The following is a 22,036-nucleotide window of genomic DNA, read 5'->3' on the forward strand; positions in this document are numbered from 1 at the left end:
GTCAGATACATCACATGATCACACTGACAGAACCACAGGCACATAGACACAGGCAACAGAGCATGCACAATGTCGGCACTAGTACAGTGTATATCCACCTTTCGCAGCAATGCAGGCTGCTATTCTCCCATGGAGACGACCGTAGAGATGCTGGATGTAGTCCTGTGGAACGGCTTGCCATGCCATTTCCACTTGGCGCCTCAGTTGGACCAGCGTTCGTGCTGGACGTGCAGACCGCGTGGACGACGCTTCATCCAGTCCCAAACATGCTCAATGGGGGACAGATCCGGAGATCTTGCTGGCCAGGGTAGTTGACTTACACCTTCTAGAGCACGTTGGGTGGCACGGGATACATGCGGACGTGCATTGCCCTGTTGGAACAGCAAGTTCCCTTGCCGGTCTAGGAATGATAGAACGATGGGTTCGATGACGGTTTGGATGTACCGTGCACTATTCAGTGTCCCCTCGACGATCACCAGTGGTGTACGGCCAGTGTAGGAGATCGCTCCCCACACCATGATGTCGGGTGTTGGCCCTGTGTGTCTCGGTTGTATGCAGTCCTGATTGTGGCGCTCACCTGCACGGCGCCAAACACGCATACGACCATCATTGGCACCAAGGCAGAAGCGACTCCCATCGCTGAAGACGACACGTCTCCATTCGTCCCTCCATTCACGCCAGTCGCGACTCCAATGGAGGCGGGCTGCACGATGTTGGGGCGTGAGCGGAAGACGGCCTAACGGTGTGCGGGACCGTAGCCCAGCTTCATGGAGACGGTTGCGAATGGTCCTCGCCGATACCCCAGGAGCAACAGTGTCCCTAATTTGCTGGGAAGTGGCGGTGCGGTCCCCTACGGCACTGCGTAGGATCCTACGGTCTTGGCGTGCATCCGTGCGTCGCTGCGGTCCGGTCCCAGGTCGACGGACACGTGCACCTTCCGCCGACCACTGGCGACAACATCGATGTACTGTGGAGACCTCACGCCCCACGTGTTGAGCAATTCGGCGGTACGTCCACCCGGCCTCCCGCATGCCCACTATACGCCCTTGCTCAAAGTCCGTCAACTGCACATACAGTTCACGTCCACGCTGTCGCGGCATGCTACCAGTGTTAAGACTGCGATGGAGCTCCGTATGCCACGGCAAACTGGCTGACACTGACGGCGGCGGTGCACAAATGCTGCGCAGCTAGCGCCATTCGACGGCCAACACCGCGGTTCCTGGTGTGTCCGCTGTGCCGTGCGTGTGATCATTGCTTGTACAGCCCTCTCGCAGTGTCCAGAGCAAGTATGGTGGGTCTGACACACCGGTGTCATTGTGTTCTTTTTTCCATTTCCAGGAGTGTATTTAAGAATATTTATATTTATTACCCTGGAGTTCATACCAGTCTTAATAATTTACTACTAGCGCCTTATAACATTAAATCATACAGTAATAACTTATAATTACCAAGAAAAAGAATACATTTGACTCCGAGAGCTTAGTGCATTGTCTGACAGGCAGCGCTAATTCCCAGTTTCGCCAATAGATGGCATCAGGGTGCACTCCCTGGCAGTCTCACACCAGCGCGCCCGTTTCCGACGTGCGGGCTCCAAATTACTGTCAGCCCACCATCATTTCAGTTCCGTTACACTGTCTCGCACATCTTGCTCACCAGATGGTAGAGTTTTGTCAGGACTGGCTCTCCCAAGGCCGTCAGTAGTTCTAATGGAATGTTGTCCACTCCCGGGGCCTTGTTTCAACTCAGGTCTTTCAGTGCTCTGTCAAACTCTTCACGCAGTATCGTATCTCCCATTTCATCTTCATCAGCATCCTCTTCCATTTCCATAATTTTGTCCTCAAGTACATCGCCCTTGTATAGACCCTCTATATACTCCTCCCACCTTTCTGCTTTCCCCTCTTTGCTTAGAACTGGCTTTCCATCTGAGCTTTTGATATTCACCCAAGTGGCTCTCTTTTCTCCGAAGGTCTCTTTAATCTTCCTGTAGGCTGTATCTATCTTACCCCTAGTGAGATAAGCCTCTACATCCTTACATTTGTCCTCTAGCCATGCCTGCTTAGCCATTTTGCATATCCTGTCGATGTCATTTGTGAGACGTTTTATTCCTTTTTGCCTGCTTCATCTACTGCGTTTTTATATTTTCTCCTTTCATAAATTAAATTCAATATTTCTTCTGTTACACAAGGATTTCTACTAGCCCTCGTCTTTTTACCTATTTGATCCTCTGCTGCCTTCATTACTTCATCCCTCAGAGCTACCCAATAGTCTTCTACTGTATTTCTTTCCCCCATTCCTGTCAATTGTTCTCTTATGCTGTCCCTGAAACTCTGTACAACCTCTGGTTTAGTCAGTTTATCCAGGTCCCATCTCCTTAAATTTCCACCTTTTTGCAATTTCTTCAGTTTTAATCTACAGTTCATAACCACTAGATTGTGGTCAGAGTCCACATCTGCCTTGAAATGTCCTACAATTTAAAACATGGTTCCTAAATCTCTGTCTTACCATTATATAATCTATCTGATACCTTCCAGTATCTCCAGGATTCTTCCATGTATACAACCTTCTTTTATGATTCTTGAACCAAGTGTTAGCTATGATTAAGTTATGCTCTGTACAAAATTTTACCAGACGGCTTCCTCTTTGATTTCTTATCCCCAATCCATGTTCACCTACTATGTTTCCTTCTCTCCCTTTCCATACTGTCGAATTCCAGTCACCCATGACTACTAAATTTTCGTCTCCCTTCACTACCTGAAAAATTTCTTTTATCTCATCATACATTTCTTCAATTTCTTCGTCATCTGCAGAGCTAGTTGGCATATAAACTTGCATATAAACTTGTATTACTGTAGTAGGCATGGGCTTCGTGTCTATCTTGGGCACTATAATACGTTCACTATGCTGTTTGTGGTAGCTTACCCGCACTCCTATTTTTTTATTCACTATTAAACCTACTCCTGCATTACCGCTATTTGATTTTGTATTTATAACCCTGTATTCACCTGACCAGAAGTCTTGTTCCTCCTGCCACCAAACTTCACTAATTCTCACTATATCTAACTTTAACCTATCCATTTCCCTTTTTAAATTTTCTAACCTTCCTGCCCGATTAAGGGATCTGACATTCCACGCTTCGATCCGTAGAATGCCAGTTTTCTTTCTCCTGATAACGACGTCCTCTTGAGTAGTCCCCGCCCGGAGATCCGAATGGGGGACTATTTTATCTCCGGATTATTTTACCCAAGAGGACGCCATCATCATTTAACCATACAGTAAAGCTTCATGCTATCAGAAAAAATTACGGCTGTAGTTTCCCCTTGCTTTCAACCGTTCGAAGTACCACAACAGCAAGGCCGTTTTGGTTAGTGTTACAAGGTCATATTATTCAATCATCCAGACTGTTGCCCCTGCAACTACTGAAAAGGCTGCTGCTCCTCTTCAGGAACCACACGTTTGTCTGGCCTCTCAACAGATACCCCTCCGTTGTGGTTGCACCTACGGTACGGCTATGTGTATCGTTGAGGCACGCAAGCCTCCCCACCAACGGCAAGGTCCATGGTTCATGGGGGGGGGGGGGGGAGCATGTAAAAGTGAAAAGATATAATCTGAAAAAGGATATCCACATGTATTCAGTATTCAATTAGGACAGGAAAACTGAACAGACCATTATGCTGCGTACACATTACAGCCAGAACTCACAATGTTCTTGAATTATCCACAGACCACACAGGCATTAGTCGGCCACAAGTGTGAAGTAAATCAATTTACGAATGTGAAAAGCCTTTAGCAACATGGGTTAACTGAAGCATAAAACAGGCAGTATAAAAAAAAACCGGCGCAGTGGGTAACTCCAGCTAGCATCTCGTCTACATGCTGAAGCTACGTTCACACTGGGGGATTTGTTGCGGAGATTTGTGCTCAGCACAAGCCACGGAAAAAAGTATATGGCGACCTAGATCACAGACATGTGCCGGGCAGAAGCAGCCAATGTAGGCGTTCTCACTGGCGACATGTAGTCAGAGGAGAGCGGTGTGCTGACCTTATGCCCCACCATATCCGCATCGAGTGATGCCTATGGGTGAGGATGACACGGCGGCCGGTCGGTTCCTTTGGGCCTTAATGACCAGTTCGGGCAGAGTTTCTTTTTTATCATCCCTGGAAGTTTTGAACGTGACCACGGAATCACTCTGTGTACATTGGTATGGATCTCGTAGGCCACCAAGGTTTTTGTCACTGTACAGCTAGCTGTCACTGTAGTTGCGACAAAAATAGGAAATGCGTCTTTGCCGAAGTGGTTGCAGCAGTACGTTGTTCCGGCCACGAGTGGTAGCACGTCGAACCCAGGTTCATCACAGCCAGCTTGTTGGCGCGTATAACTGTCGGGCCTGGGGCCAGCCGTACCTGGTGGAGGGCACTGACCGCCAATTCTGCGCGGCGCCATCGTGATTGCAATACGCCGCCTCCGCCTCGACCGCCGCCGCAGTAATTGCTTGCTTTATGAGCTGTACGGCCGGACGGGCTGCGGAATTAGCGGGTGCCCCGCGCTTGTGTGTGTAGGTGCTCGTACGTGGGCGTATGTAGTGTGAAGCGGGGCGGGGCGAGGGCAGCTTGTTTGCGCTGCGGCGCCGCTACAATAGCATTCACTCTGTGCAGGCGCCGCCGCCGCCGCCGCCGCCGCCGAATACCTCGGCTGCGTGTAGCATCGCGACGCCTCGTGGCAGTCGCTCCGCTGTTTCGCCGTGTCGTGCTAACCGCGGCCTGTGTGTCAGAGAGCGCGCTGTTAGCTCACCTACTCACGCTTCGTTAGTCAGCTATAGCGCTGTTAATTAATTTGCCACATCTAGCTGCGCTGCCGGCGGTACAATTACGACGACTTTTACACGAGCTGGCACCAGCTGTAGCAGTTCCATTGCTCGCAAACAGGACTGCGTGTTATTACACAAATGTACTTTCCAGTGGTTTTCAGAGCTATTGAAAGGGGTCTCGTTCATTTTCACAACTATCATCATCTCGCACAACAAAACAGAATGTTTGTACAGTATCCAACCAAAAGTATCCGGATACTGGTATGTAATACGCAATTGAGTATCAGACGTCACTACATGCAAGATGGTACTGAGAAAAATACAGGTAGGCTACAGGGGAAGATGGATTACATACAATGTGTACAAGAACCAAGAAAGAATAATAAGACTAGAAGACCAAGAAGTGCTGCCATTAAAAGTCGTGTAAAACAGCGATTTTGTCCAGAATGAGATTTTCGCTCTGCAGCGGACTGTGCGCTGATATGAAACTTCCTGGCAGATTAAAACTGTGTTCTGGACTGAGACTCGAACTCGGGACCTTTGCCTTTCGCGAGCAAGTGCTCTACCAACTGAGCTATCCAAGCACGACAACGCCCCGTCCTCACAGCTGTACTTCTGCCAGTACCTCCTACCTTCCAAACTTTCCTGCGAACCTTCTGTAAAGTTTGGAAGGTAGGAGACGAGGTACTGGCAGAAGTAAAGCTGTGAGGACGGGGCGTGTGTCGTGCTTGGGTAGCTCAGTTGGTAGAAACCTGTTGGTAGAAAACCTGTATTCAACCACGACAGCTAAGCGGAATGTAAAAGTAAACAGGTTTGGCGGCAGCTTCTCTAAATAATAGTATATACTTAGTATATAATACACGTTTTGTGCACTTATAACATGTACTCAGTGTCTCTGAAACAAGACGTGCTGCACGACGGAAATTACTTTCTGCTGAGGCACTTCATTTACATCTCAATGATACACGACTACTAGAGAACATTGCTCTTTACGGCAGTCAATCCACTTGTAAATTGACATCATGATATCGCAGATATTAGGCAACACGTTACCAGGGATGAGTAAGGCCTTAAGGTTTGCAACTAAACATGCTACTCCTAGCTACTACTGAATATGAAGTTTATTATTAACGTGTCTTCATAACCATGTGTGCGGCGTTCGACTCTCAGTCAGCATAGACGTTTTCGTCACCTTATTTCTAGTTAAACGTGTGAACATCTCGCTGATGGTGGACCAACATTGGACATTTCTCGTCTGTTTCTCGTTAGACAACGACGGCGGTAGGCGCCGGGTTCGAATCCCGGTCAGGCAATACAACTTCAGTCGTCATTTAAGGTTCCAACCCCACTACTGGTGACAAACTGTGATATCTACATTCTAATTTTACGTACTTATTCAACAATCCGATTAGGTGCTGGGTTCGCATCCTTGTCCCCAGCATTACATGATGGCATTTCAATTTTAAACATGTTCATCCTTTATTCCTTGACAATGCAACACTATACAACGTCTTTCGAGGTTAATTACCAAGAAGGTAATTGTCATGTTAGGGTTTCTGCTTTCGTACAAACATTATCGTCATTTACGTTCAAGTTGAGAACTGATAACTGATACTGGTGCAAACGTCAATATTTGACGTCTCTTTCTGCCTAGTGATCGAGTCTCGATAAGGCACAAAGCTTTGCTTGGTTAACAATGGCTTTACGTTCTGGGTTTGCATCCGGATCCAGAACAAAGGCGTTGGTCATGTCATTTAAAGTACAACTTCTGAAACATCCCCATTGAACAATTCTTACAAGACTGTCCTTAAACTGACACACAATATTTTGTTAGCGCAACGCAATCTGACTTTCAAAATTCCCTACAAAAGAATGGCCCTGACTAACATTAAACTATACCTTTCACAAATCACTTACCTCACAATAATCTTCGTTTCTCCCACTACTGCAATACAGCAAGCGCCACTACTGCCAGCTAAATAAAAGATTCAAACTACTAAAGGCACTAACTACTGATAGGGATAGTTAGCAAATGAAAGATATTAATAGAGAACGAACAATGTATTTACCTTGATATCATCACAAGTCATGATATATATATCAGTTCATGACAAATTACAAATCTCCGCCATCTCTCTCCCCACATCCACCACTGCTGGCGGCTCACCTCCAACTGCGCAACGCTACGCGCTGTTCACAGCCAGCTGCCTAACACTACAATGGCGAGTATTACAACAATGCAAAGCAGACACAGACTGCCCACAGCACAGCCAGTGATTGTCATACAGAGGTGGCGTTACCAATAAAAAACCTAAACAGCCTACTTACATAGAGAAAACATAAACAGCCTACTTACATAGCCCCCATGCTCCCCACAAAAATTTTTACAAATGGTGTTGGGCACTGGCCAATACAGATTTGACAAAAATTTTTCACAATTACAGTAACAAAGATATAAAATGCACACACTTATTAATATTATGTTGGTCAAAAGATCAAAATTTCTCACAGTCCATAAAGACAGTCCACATTGTTCATCACAGTAAAAATGCAGAGTCTTTCTCAAAGTCCAAGCAGTAAAAGAAAATGCACATAGAAGTAGTGGATTTCCATGCAGTCTTGAAGAAGTAGTGTTGACCTTCCAACGGAAAGACAGTGCTGACTCTCGACATGCAGACAGGTAATGGGCCACAACAGAGCAAACCCACAGCAGAGTCATTCGAAGTTTGGAAGAATATTGGTAGGTAGGTCATCACAGAGCAGACCCACTGGAGTCCTGGTAGAGATTGTGGTATTGGTGGGCCACCAGAGGTGCAGACCCACTGCAGTCCTTGTAGAAATGGCCAGCAGCCATCTGTTGCGATTGTGCAGGTGCACATTCACCATCGAAGATTCTTGCAGAGAATATAGCAAGTCCATAAACCACCACTTGTGCACTCAGAAAGTTTTTCTTTTAATTGTCCTTAGAACCAGCAATGCTGTTATCCAGTCCCTTGCCGAATTACCAACACACGTGCAAACACTCACAGTCCCAACTTCTCACATATTGTCCATATACTATGACCAACAGAAACGTGTGCAGTGAAATGGAACTTACAAGTTAATAATATCATGAACTGGTGACAATTACAATTTTATAACAGAAGAATACAATAACAAAGGTACAAAATACATCATTAAAGAACATAACAATACAGATAACATTTGTAGTAAAACAGGCGTTACAAAAGAATAGAAATAAACATATACATCAGTGTTACAAAAATAGTGACATAAGTACATACATAAAATAATGAGAATAGTTTTCGAAACATTAATTTCACACATGAACATTGAAACAGAACAGAATTGTAAACAACTTTACAAAGAAAATAACATATTATTAATGCCACTTATATTTGAGGATAACAGTATTCCTCATCATAGTGAATGTAGCTTAATATTAAAAGAGAAAAAAATTCTATGAAACTACACAGAGACAGGAAGAAAACAAATACACAAGGGTACACAAACACATAGTGGGATAACACCAATAGGAAAGGACAGGGTTCGTTTTCAGTGTAACATTTGGTACTGCAGTCCAACCCAAAACTTCATTCTATAGATCTTTCGTCTTATTTCAACCTGTGCTTCCCCCAAAAAAATCTTATGCAAGCATGCTTTCTGTATTCTGTTCATATTTCTTTCAAAATAATTATTTCTGATTGTACAATACTCATTTGGGCCCAAATCCTTTTTATATAACTGCGCAATGCATTCTTTACCTATTCTCCATAGTCAGTTTCTCATATAGTCTACCCCCTCTTAAGCTAACTTAAATCTACTGAGCTCAGATGCTAAACTAAGGGACAAGGCAATGCAGCAGCACGTAAAACAATTATTATAAACAGCAATGCAAAAAATGCAAATTGGCAAAGCTAGCAGCATAAATGAGCAAAAGTCAAATTCAATAACACTATGCCTGGCAAACAGCAACAACTTATACCTAAACATGACATAGCGCAAGCAGAAAAAATATTACACTAAAATGGCCATGTCTAATACCTATGTCACATCTTAACATTAGAGTGATGCATCACAATTTATTCTACAAAAGAAATTACCAAGTACTTGAAAAGAAAATTATGTGTTACTGTTATTAGTTCCTTCTTATTGTTCTTTCCTTTCCAAGTGCTCCCTTTTTTTTAAAGAATGTGGATCATAAAATAATTATTTAATAGATCTGTTGACAGAAAGTGTTCACATTAGCAAATGCATTTCATTTTATAAAAGCAATGCTGCAACACAGCTGAAAAACAGGTATCAAATGAAATAAGCAGTTACGCAAACCAAAGCATAAAAATATCATTCAATAGTCATGTGACATTTCATAAGTTAGTAGAAATTCTCTCAACTCTCGTAGAAAGACGCTTGTCGTAATCAGGTGTGCAGATGTACGAATATTTCCCATCAATTCATAAGCATTTCAGTAATTAGCACAAAGTGCGAGTAATCATATGTTTTCAAGTAACGAGGGTGTCGCATTAGCGATGAAAGGCACACCCTAATGGCTTGTTCTCCAGGTGTTTGACACGTCCCACGTCTCCTTTTTTTTTCTACCTGTGCCGCTGAAAAGGGCTCGCAATAATGGCTTTTTCTCCAGGCGTCTGACACAGCTGGGTGCCCGCGACGCATTACGTGCAGGTGGTCACTTAACTTTCTTACGGAAATATTTACCGCTACAGTGACAGCCTCACATAAAAATATTTCACAGGTCAAGAATTAGCGTTGCAAATCTGTAGAAACAAAATCCTATGAATATAACAGTGTCCAAAAAATGTTCAGTGGCATTGTGATACATTCACACATGATTCACACATGTCATAACTCTTAAAGTACGATTCTTGGTTTCCAACATCCTTTTTCACAAGTCAAGAGTCCCTACCCACTATTCATTACTCCTTACCTTATTACACATATACGTATCCATTGACACTCGTCAATATTTCGTCATTATAAATATGAAGCATAATCAAATAACTCATATAGCCTCAGCCTATTAATCGTAAACATACCTCAGCAGCATAATACACATCGTCGTCGTAAAAATAACATCATAACACCTCGGTCAAATCTCAAAATCGTTGTAGCTTCCTCCAATAATTAAAAAAATTCTCTGCTCATGTCAAAAGTGTCATCTGCCTCAAACGTACTTTAAAAATCATGATCCCTTTACCAAATACATCATTCAAAGCTCTCCTAGTATCACAATGGTTCCGAAAAAATATGAAGAGTTCACACAGTACAGACAAAATACAATTTCGTAAGTGTGAAGTTATCCAACGGTGTAATTACGTAAACATCTGTCACTGATATAGTAAAATAAATGTTTGTCTCTCTCAGTTACATGATCAGATAGCTGTGTAATTTGTGTGTTAGAGAAATATGGTACCGATGTGTAAAGTTGTATAAGCAAATACCATATTAGCTAGGGTTCCTTGTGGTTGCCACACACATGGTACACAAAGTAGACGTGTACCCCCCTGAGGATTAATGTAATTATACCCTCAGGTGTTACAGATTACAGCAATGGAATGAAATGTATCACGAAAAACTTTCTTTGTAATTCAAAAATCTTTAAAAATAAATGTTTTAAGTATAAAATTGATCACTCAAATGCGTGTCCTGTAGCGCTAAATGCGCGTCTTGCTGTAAGATAATTCTGTGGAACTGTCGTAGTTATCGTCCTCTGTAAGCAAAGTTCTGCTAAAGTCAGTGTACTTACCTCATGATAAACAAAAGTAAAATGCTTTGTGTATAGATATCGTAGTTATTACGCTTATTGTTGTGATTAAGAAAGTACTGTGCTGTAACGTATTGTTGTGCTACAGAAAAGGCTGTCTCCTTGTAGCTACACCATAAAAGTTACTACTAAAACATGTTTTACTTTCCGGAATAATACAGAAAAACTGTGCAGATATAAAACAGAAACACCGCAAAATCAACATTGTAAATTGTCACTCATTAGTAGCGTCGTGATAAAAATCGTGTAGCTGTCACATAAACTAATCACTCTGTCGTCTGGTATCTCACAGAAAGTACTTTAAATCCGGAATGTATTTTCAAGTAAACCAAAATGTTGCATTAAAATCTGATTAGCAGTACCAGATATAATGTTATTTTTCTCGGAGCCAGCCGGCGCAAGCGGCTGCCTGCGGTGTGAGTCATTGTCTGTTTCTTTGTTGGCGCGCGTCGTTACCTAGGATTAGGAGGTCTAACTTCCACAAATTCGCCTTGCCGAGAGGGCCCAGCTCTGTTTAAAGCTCGCCAGTTCTGATGGAATTCAGGTCTGTCGTTTTGTCGGTAGTTTACACAGTTTCTTTCGTGTCGGTCATGTGGTGGAGAATTTCTCCCTGAATCGTAACTGCGCGCTGAACTGTTGCGTCTGAAATTATTCTGTCTCCCTTGATAATAATAGTTCTGATTACCATATTGTCTGTTTCTATGATTGTCTCTGTCATATTCATTACTACGGAAATGTGATCTTTCTTTGTAACTATTATTACTCTGCCAGTGGTTGTCATATGGGTGGTGTCTGTTTTGGTCACGATTTGCATTGTAAGAATAGCCTTGTCGTGTCCAGTTATTGTTTCTGTCATCGCGGAATTGTGACGTATGTGACCTGTAGTGATTGTTTTCCTGTTTTCGCATCCCGCGACGGTCTGTGTCAATTTCCAGTTCTTGTAACAGTCCCTGAAATGCTTCAATGTCGTCTTTGCAACGTCCTGCTAAAATAATGTGTCGTAAATGTTCAGGCAATTTGAGTAAGCAAATGCGGATGAGTTCTGAGGGGCTGTATGGGTTTGACAGGTATTGATTCTTGTGCAACATGTCTTCAAAATATTTCACAAGACTGGAAAATTCAGATTGTTCGAAATGTTTCATCATTATGATACCATGTTTTATTCGATCTTGTGTGGCTTGAGACCAATATGCTGAGAGGAAGGCATGGTAAAATTCTCCTTCACTGTGGCAATCGTGAATGACCGATCGCATTCTTACAGCTGGTTCATTCTCTAAATAGCCACACATGAATTCTAATCTGTGTTCCAACGACCAGTTGGGAGGAAAACAATGAGAGAATTGATGGAGCCATGCTTGTGGATGAATGTCGTTGCCAGAATTCTTAAATGTTTTGAATTTACGTGTAGTAATGAACAGCTTATAGTCAAAATCATCATGTCGGCGAGTCGCATATCGGTCATTGTTAGGTCGTGTCGGCCGTTCCATCTCAAAATTCGGTGCACATTGCCAATTTCTTTCATAACTTCCGAAATGCCCTGTGTTATTATTTTGCAGCTTTTGCGTATTTCTAAGTTCCTCTTCCCGTGTTGGAGCACGAGTGTCCTCTGAAATACGTAATTCTTGTATTACCTGTGTCAGCTGTTCTTGTACTTCCCGGATTTCTCTTTGGTGTTGCGTATTAATTTGATTCAGATTTTGTTTCAGTTTCCTAATTTGTTCGCACTCTTCTGTGTCATTAAAGACTACCGGTTTTGTGTCATTCAGATTATCATCTACCTTTGTAGGTAAGTTAGTGAATTGATCCGAAAGTTCGGCTACTTTCTCCGATAGTGTACTTATTTCCTCAGCGTGTTTTTCTGAACCAAGTTTCAGAGTATCTACTTTGTCCTTTAAGTTTCCCTGAGCTTTTGCAAGTTGCGTAACCGAATCGGTAGATGCAACTGAGTCAAATTTAGCCCACAAGGTCTCATGATTTTCATGAACAATGGTTTGCAGCTCTTTTATGGCTGCTTCATGATTCTGTAATGCATTTTCATGCCGCGAAAAAATAGGTTGGAAATGCTCACAAATTTGTGATTTTACGTCATTACAGACTTTTTGACATTTCGATTCAATGTTATGTAACTCACTAGTTAAATCTTCACGTGTTTGTTCAAGAGTTTGTTCCAATGAGTCTAACTTTTGAAGCTGTTGCTGTGTTTGTCTCTGATTTTGTTCCAGTGTGTCTAACTTTTGAAGCTTTTGCTGTGTTTGTCTCTGATTTTGTTCCATTTGTTGCATTAATTGCAATAATAATGTATTAGTGTCTGGAATCTGTTTCTCTACACTTTTCGGCAGTGCATTTGCACCGGCAACATTCACATTTTGACAAGCAGAAAATGTGTCTTGACTTATTTGAGAAAACGGTGATGACCCAAAACCTGAATCTACAGTATTTGCGAAATTGTGTCCTGTCATTTCGGATTCCTGAGGCGATCTGTTGCCGACCGATCGATCGATAATGCTTCCCTCTTCACTAATTGTTTCACTGTCCACGCCATTGTTTGCCACCCGCTCCATTTCCCTATGCACAATTACCAAATTACTACTTTGAACATCAGTTAATTCATTACTCGGTGGCGCTAACACACTGCCTTCGTCTTCACTGTCATTTCTCAGTTTACTTTGGAGCCTAGTATTACGTTTTTCACACGCCATTATTGTCACAGTATTTCACACGACAACACAGAAAAACACAATTTGAAGAGCAAAATAAAATAACGTAGCAATGGAAATAATGTCTAGTTAATTGCAGCTGCGAAACACTTGGTGCAAATCTACATGCATGCCACAACTGTTTTACTCTACAACAATGAAAACTACAACTACAAAGGAGATTCTCTCTACAATTACGCGCTAGCAATAAACAAAAGCTACACTAAATACACAAACTACAAGAAAAATCAGAAGATTCCAGTGAGGTATCCTGGCAGGGTCGCCATATGAAACATCCCCATTGAACAATTGTTACAAGACTGTCCTTAAACTGACACACAATATTTTGTTAGCGCAACGCAATCTGACTTTCAAAATTCCCTACAAAAGAATGGCCCTGACTAACATTAAACTATACCTTTCACAAATCACTTACCTCACAATAATCTTCGTTTCTCCCACTACTGCAATACAGCAAGCGCCACTACTGCCAGCTAAATAAAAGATTCAAACTACTAAAGGCACTAACTACTGATAGGGATAGTTAGCAAATGAAAGATATTAATAGAGAACGAACAATGTATTTACCTTGATATCATCACAAGTCATGATATATATATCAGTTCATGACAAATTACAAATCTCCGCCATCTCTCTCCCCACATCCACCACTGCTGGCGGCTCACCTCCAACTGCGCAACGCTACGCGCTGTTCACAGCCAGCTGCCTAACACTACAATGGCGAGTATTACAACAATGCAAAGCAGACACAGACTGCCCACAGCACAGCCAGTGATTGTCATACAGAGGTGGCGTTACCAATAAAAAACCTAAACAGCCTACTTACATAGAGAAAACATAAACAGCCTACTTACACTTCGTGTACAAGTAACTGTTGATGAGTAATGTGAACAATGATATTACTTGTGATTCGCTGTTAATGTTGGGATTTCCGTAGAGTGGTTGCCGCCGTTTATCACGTGTTCTTTTAACTGCTTAGTATTACATAAAGTTGATGCGAAATCACTCCCTGTTGAACGTTGAACGACGTTCAGCATGTGTTGGGTAAACCTTTTAGACAGCAGTGAACTTGTTTCCAATTGCCATACAACTTTATAAATCCATATACTGTCTCAAATATTTAATTGTGCCTAAGGATTACTGAACGATTTATGTGACAAAACTAGTTGTCTCATAACATTGGAAATGTCACTTATTGTAATTAAGTTTAGTTTGCATATGTTAAGGAGTGTCTGATCTCTTCTGTACTATCATGGTGTTACTTTACAACTGGATGGACTGTCATAAAGAGCGGTGTTCTCTAGTAGTCTCTAGCTGTACACATTGTGTATCTTACAACAACTGTACTGTGGAGGGTTGCGACTATGTGCAACACAGATACACTATGTTGGTTGCATACATTCAGGTGCAGCCTACACGTTGGAATTCAGGGGTGACCCACTTTTTTTGCTGTCGAGTGTACATTCCTTGCTAAGAGAAGTCTACTAGTGTCAAACGTAAGCCTTAAATCAACGAAGAAATTTCAGAGAATGTACGTTTGGAACACAGCATTGTATGGTAGTGGAACACAGACCGTAGGAAAACCGGAACAGGAAAGCATTTGAGATGTAGTGCTACAGAAGAATATTGAAAATTAGGTGGACTCACAAGGTGGACTGACAAGGTAAGGAATGAAGAGTTCCTCCGGAGAGTTGGTCAGGAAAGGAATATGTACAAAACACTGACAAAAAGAAGGGACAGCTTGGTAGGACATCTGTTAAGACATCAGCAAGTAACTTTCATGGTACTACTGGATGCTGTAGAGGGTAAAAACTGTAAAGGAAGACAGAGATTGCAATACATCAGGCAAATAATTGAGGACGTAGGTTGCATTCGTTGTGCTTGCGATGAAAAAAAAGGCGGACTCGGTAGTTCAAGGGCGTGCTGAAAAGTGATGCCTTCGGTTTTTTGTGTCAAAACTATGAAAGATTTTTATAATAAAACTAACGCTATTAATATTTTACATCATTATTCTTCATGTCGACATATATATTTAGAAACATAGTCACGCTGGTGACGAATGCATTTCTCCCAACGAGCGACCAGTTTGTTAATAACTTTACTGTAGAATGTTTGCCGACGGAGCCACAATCTCACCATTGCTTACCCTCCTTTCTCACTATCGAAGTGAAGTCCTTCAAGGTGTCATTTAAGTTCTGAAAATAAATGAAAATCGGCTGAGATCAAGTCGGGATTGTACGGAGGATGATCGATGACAGTGTACCCAAGGAGGCGGATTATTGCAGGTGTCCCAGTGCTCATGTATGATCTGGTATCGTCATATTGAAGTATAGGATGCTCCATGTGTGGTAAAGTCTTCGAATTCCAAACTCAATTATCACACGCTGTTTCTCACTCACCGACATAAGCTACACACCATCGTGTTATTCACTACAGTTCGGAGTTCTCACGCGGCGCAGGGCTACAAATATGTAGACACAAAAAAAATGTAGAATATTAGTAACGCCCTTCTTGTTTAGAAAGCTTTAAAAGTTTTAGCATAAAAAGATTGGAGGAATTTCTTCTCAGCACGCTCTCGTGCTTTGCGATTGTTGTCAGAGCTACTGAAATGAGCCTAGTCCATTTATAACACCTTTCATCATCTCAGGCATTTAAACAGTTTTGTTGTGCGGGATCCGATCAAAAGTGCCCGTACATCGCTTCGTAATAAGTAACTGACCATTAGATGTCAACTGATGGATATGAGCGTTTGGCGTCATTTGCCGGGAGGCCCCTTACGGGGCAGGTCCGGCCGCCTAGGTGCAGGTCTTATTGCATTCGACGCCACATTGGGTGACCTGAGCGCCGGATGGGGATGAAATGATGATGAAGACAACACAACACCCAGTTACTGAGCGGAGAAAATCCCGGACCCAGCCGAGAATCGAACCGGACTCGTAGGACGGCAATCCGTCACACTGACCGCTCAGCTATCGGGGTGTCAAGTGATGCGGACCACCTAGTATAAAACGATGCGGAGAGTATTCTTGTTGTCATTAGAGAAGCATTAAAGGTAGAATGAGTCGGGCAGCAGAACTCAGTGACGTCGAAGGTGGTTTAGTAATTGTTACCAGAGTAGCGAATCCATCCACTTTTCGAAATTTGAAATGCTGTCAAGAGCGAATTTGTTGGACGGTGATCGTTAACGAGTGATTTGGGATGTTGAAGCACGCCATGCCTCGTGGCAATCCGATGGAACAGTCTGAGTTTGGCGAACACGTGATAAACATTATCTGCCGTCATGTACAGCGACAGTTGTGAGCTATGGAGGACGTGGTGTTACAGTGTGAAAGACTTTTTCATGTTTAGGGTGTCCTCTCCTTATTACTGAATAAACTAAGACATGGAAAATAAAAAATGAAATTTACCCGGATGAGTATTTCACGGCACTGCGCACTGCGTCAGAGGAACGGTTCGAAGACGATGATTGTGTCAGCATGACAGTGAAACCTTCCCGTCTCCTCTATATCTCTTTTGTTAATGATAACATTCCCTTTTACAATAAACTATGAAACCTTCCCTTAGGATTTCTATCTCTTGCTTAATAATAACAAATGAAATCTTCCCTTTGAAATTTATTCTCTTTCTCTACCTTCGCATACAAATTTAATTTCTGCTTATTAAAAGTGATTTTCTGATTATTTCGACGGAACATAGAATGTGTCGTCGTCGTGGCCCTCAGTCGTTATCTGTTCCTTACCTTTTTTACTGTTACTGGATCGCCATCTGACTGCTACATCAAACTGCGACATGAATATACTTACTCTGTTTTACTATACTCTATTAGCTGCTGGTGGGTTTCATAATAAGTGGCTGTATTTATTACCAAAGCTGACGTTATTCTTTAATAGCAAAGCTGACGTTGTTCTTTAATTAATTTGACTGAAATTACGTAATTCATAGTTAAACTTTTTCTTTACAACAATAAAATTTTGCAAAGTTTTACGTTGATGGTTTTTGATATGGATTATAATTAGAAATGCAATATTGCTGGCAAAAGTTAATTATATTCTGAATGAAATGATTTTACAAACGTTCAAATGGGACTTACTTTTTACAATAATCTTAAACTAGCAATGCGCAAACATACCTTCAGTAGTGTTGAGTTTCTCAAAAAAATTAATTCAATAATATTAGTTCCTCTTATGAGAATAGTTAGCTGATGTCTCTGTACATCCGTTTAAAAACTCTTGTAAATCATGGCTAGTGACTGCCCGGCACACCGCTCCTCTCAATCTCTCGCTTCAGACCTGCTACCGACTCGCTTCACTTCTCGCTTACTGCTGACTTCGAACGTTAAATTGCCGTTTCTCCCGCCAACAATGCTTCCTGGTGCAGACAATCCCTGCTACCATTACAAAATGTATCAATGCGCGGTCTTTCCCGTTCTTTTCTTAAAATGTATCAGTACGCGGTCTCTCCCGCCCTTTTTAAAATTATATGAATTTGCGGTCTCTCTTGTCAACAATACTTTGGTGCAGACATTCCCTGCTACCACAATTATTTCCAACATGACAAATATTAATTATTCCTACTTAATCCTATTAATAAAATATAAACATCTTTCTCAAATTGTGATTTGACAATAAACAATAGAAATATACACGTCTTACAACAGTGCACCCAGTCATAAAGTGGCGTGTGTGAAGTAATGGTTTGTAGACAACAGCATTTCTGAAATGGACTGTCTTTCCCAGAGTCCCGACGTGAACTCAGTGGAACATCTTTGGAATAAGGTAGATCTCAGACTCCAGTGTCTGGTATCATTGCCTTCTCTGACTTCTGTTCTTGAGGTAGAATGAGCTGCCAGTCCTCCATAAACATCCAGACACCTGATAGAAAGTGCTTCCAGCAAAGTTCATAAAGGCGAAGACCACACTCACGCCCCGTATTGATGTCCACTAATAGATGTCTGGACCCTTTTGGTCAGTTAGTGTATTGACGCTAAATGGATTTCCCTCTCGTTAAGCTTTGTCGCGAATATATCGTTGGTCACTCGGGCGCACTAACGTCTCTGAGACGGCAGTAAACCTAATATTCTTTGGCTTCGTCTGTACCAGTAAGTGATGTGCTTCGTCATTCGCCTTGTGGGGGATGGTGGGGTTCACATCGACCGACATGCAGAGCTGCATGAAGTCCTATGGAGTTGCATGTGTCGCACACAAAGCTGATTTACTTCGATCGTACTTTCACGGCCAGAATTCACGTTTTTAGTAGTTTTAGGTATTGGGCCATTAGACCACGGCATAGGACATGTTTCTGTGACCACTATTTCGCCTGCTAATGTTGGAGGCATCCTCATAAGTTATAAAAGCTTCGTAGTTTTATTTTCAAACTCAAACAAGCTCAACAAACTGGACTTCAGAAAGTAAGTAACATTGTTGTGGTAGGCCATGCAACTTCTGTACCAATCTCAGTTCCTCGATGATACAAATCCACTCCTTGGTCACGAGTCATTCGAGAACCGCTCTGTGGACGTTCTCATCATTGGAAAATCCTTCTACCCCTAGGTGTTTTTCAGCTTGCCGAAAAGATGGGTGCAGGACGTGGACAGTATGGCTGGTCAGCATCACGCACGTCTGCGCGGCCTTTGCCAAATTGTTTTGCGTGCGACATAGCATTTGGACACACACCACCAGCATTTTATGCTCAATCTGGTGCAGTTTACACACTTCAGGAATCGTACCGCCCTGCGCACTTTAACTGAGGAGCACATTTCCAATTGCCGCACCATTTCTAATGCACACCTTGATGCACTTGCTATCTGTAATGCATCAGAACTGTATCTGCAGGAATCTCTTCTGACAATGTGCCTCTTGTTGAAGAGTTGTTTTAGCGTGGAAGGAATGTGTACCTTACTTGCTAAAGCCCCTACGTATGTTAACCTAGCAACGATTGGGTCATGCGTCACATAACCGACCGTTGCCTAAATAACGGAGTCGTGCTAATGTTTTTTTCTTTTCTTTTCTTTTCTTTTCTTTTTTTTTAACCACTAAGGGCCACAACTTATCGTACCTCACTATTTCAACTTTTATGTTTAAGCTGATTATTTTTTTCCTAATTGACCATAAGAGGAACTAACATTTCTTTAGTTGAATCTTCTTCCTAAAATTTGATAAATCGTACAATGAGGCGTTAGGTGTATGTTAACTCGGGAATGGTCATGGCCGCACAGAGCAATAGGGGGAGCAAAGGATATGCATCTACGCTTTCATGAATTAAGGTCAGTCTTATGTATTTATTAATTCAAGCTGAGGCAACAATGGCGTTTCAGGCCTTTTGTGAAGTTATATGTTTACAGGCACCAAATTTTTCACCTATTATCTTTATATCTTCCAGCCAAGCGGACTGTATACTTCACTCACAGAAAACATACGAGCATTTAGAGTACTGTTTAAACATCGAGAGTTCGTAATGTTATCAGGTCAACAACAGGAACTGAAACTGACCATCAACGTAGGACGCACAGCACCACAAACATTGCAGTCACAATATTCACGTGCATCACACGTCAACACCATAGCAAATAATGTTTTATAATACTGTAAATAATGTTTTCTTCTTTTGCAACAATGATGCATGTTTGGCGTAAGGATCCTTGTTAATCTACCGTTATTTATAATTTAGTTTTGAATTGGTCATCGTAACACAAAAATGCGAATCCATGTTTATGTTGAGGATGTTTCAAAAGAATATGCGTATTACAAAATATTATGATGCCCAAACTGTCGATCGCTGCGCCACGGCTAGGTTATTTGAGGAACGAATACATTCTCCAGTTTGTATTCATGGCTGATGTCCGTTGTCTGCTGTTTGCTTGGTTACCTTCGAATGTTGTAATATGGCTATTCCGCAGCAGAAATCGTTTTGTGTTCTCGAGTTTGCGAAGTGTAATTGCATAATTAAAATGCAAAGACATGACAGGACGAGGTACCAAACTAGTCCTCGGAACTGATGGAAGGTACACAAAGATGTTATCGACAGTTTGTAGACACAAGATATATAGGCAAAGGAAATACTCCTGGTCGCCCTTGTGTTTCGAACGGAAACGACGGAGAATTCAGACCACTTTCCAACGTAGTACTACCAAGTCAAATCGCCGTGCCAGTCGTGTGTTATAACTGCCCACAACAACAGCTAGATGTGTTTTGAGACATCGGTTGATTATGAACAGTTGAAGAAGCGGACCACCACAACATCATTGGCGACGGACATACTTACCTGAAAATGGGAGCAATTCGAGCATTGATGTAATATTGTTCTTGTCGCATGTGGAGGACATACTGAACACGCGAAATCTTTACAGACGAATGGAAAAACTGGTAGAAGCCGACATCGGGGAAGATCAGTTTGGATTCCGTAGAAATATGGGAACACGTGGGGCAATACTGACCCTACGACTTATTTTAGAAGCTAGATTAAGAAAAGGCAAACCTACGTTTCTAGCATTTGTAGACTTAGAGAAAGCTTTTGACAATGTTGACTGGAATACTCTCTTTCAAATCCTGAAGGTGACAGATGTAAAATACAGGGAGCGAAAGGCTATTTACAATTTGTACAAAAACCAGATGGCAGTTATAAGAGTCGAGGAGCATGAAAGGGAAGCACTGGTTTGGAAGGGAGTGAGACAGGGTTGTAGCCTCTCCCCGATGTTATTCAATCTGTATATTGAGCAAGCAATAAAGGAAACAAAAGAAAAGTTCGGAGTAGGTATTAAAATCCATGGAGAAGAAATAAAAACTTTAAGGTTCGCCGATGACATTGTAATTCGTCAGAGACAGCAAAGGACATGGAAGAGCAGTTGAACGGAATGGACAGTGTCTTGAAAGGAGGATATAAGATGAACATCAACAAAAGCAAAACGAGGATAATGGAATGTAGTCGAATTAAGTCGGGTGATGCTGAGCGAATTAGATTAGGAAATGAGACACTTATAGTAGTAAAGGAGTTTTGCTATTTGGGGAGCAAAATAGCTGATGATGGTCGAAGTAGAGAGGATATAAAATGTAGACTGCAATGACAAGGAAAGCATTTCTGAAGAAGAGAAATTTGTTAACATCGACTATAGATTTAAATGTCAGGAAGTCGTTTCTGAAAGTATTTGTATAAGTGTAGCCACGTATGGAAGTGAAACATGGACGATAACTAGTTTGGACAAGAAGAGAATAGAAGCTTTCGAAATGTGGTGCTACAGAAGAATGCTGAAGATTAGATGGATAGATCACATAACTAATTAGGAGGTACTGAACAGAATTGGGGAGGAGAGGAGTTTGTGGCACAACTTGACTAGAAGAAGGGATCGGTTGGTACGACATGTTCTGAGGCATCAAGGGATCACCAATTATGTACTAGAGGGCAGAGTGGAGGGTAAAAATCGTAGAGGGAGACCAAGAGATGAATACACTAAGCAGATTCAGAAGAATGCAGGCTGCAGTAGGTACTGGGATATGAAGAAGCTTGCACAGGATAGAGTAGCATGGAGACCTGCATCAAACCAGTCTCAGGACTGAAGACCACAACAACAACAACAATCTAAATTTGAGACATTTGTAAATCTGCCACCCAAGTTTCGTAGTTGAATGTTATACATTTTAATACACTGAAGCGCCAAAGAAACTGTTATAAACATCTGTATTCAAATACAGAGATATGTAAACAGGCAGAATACGCCTATATAAGGCAACAAGTGTCTG

Source organism: Schistocerca piceifrons, chromosome 4 (assembly GCF_021461385.2).
Source record: "Schistocerca piceifrons isolate TAMUIC-IGC-003096 chromosome 4, iqSchPice1.1, whole genome shotgun sequence".
Taxonomy (NCBI): domain Eukaryota; kingdom Metazoa; phylum Arthropoda; class Insecta; order Orthoptera; family Acrididae; genus Schistocerca; species Schistocerca piceifrons.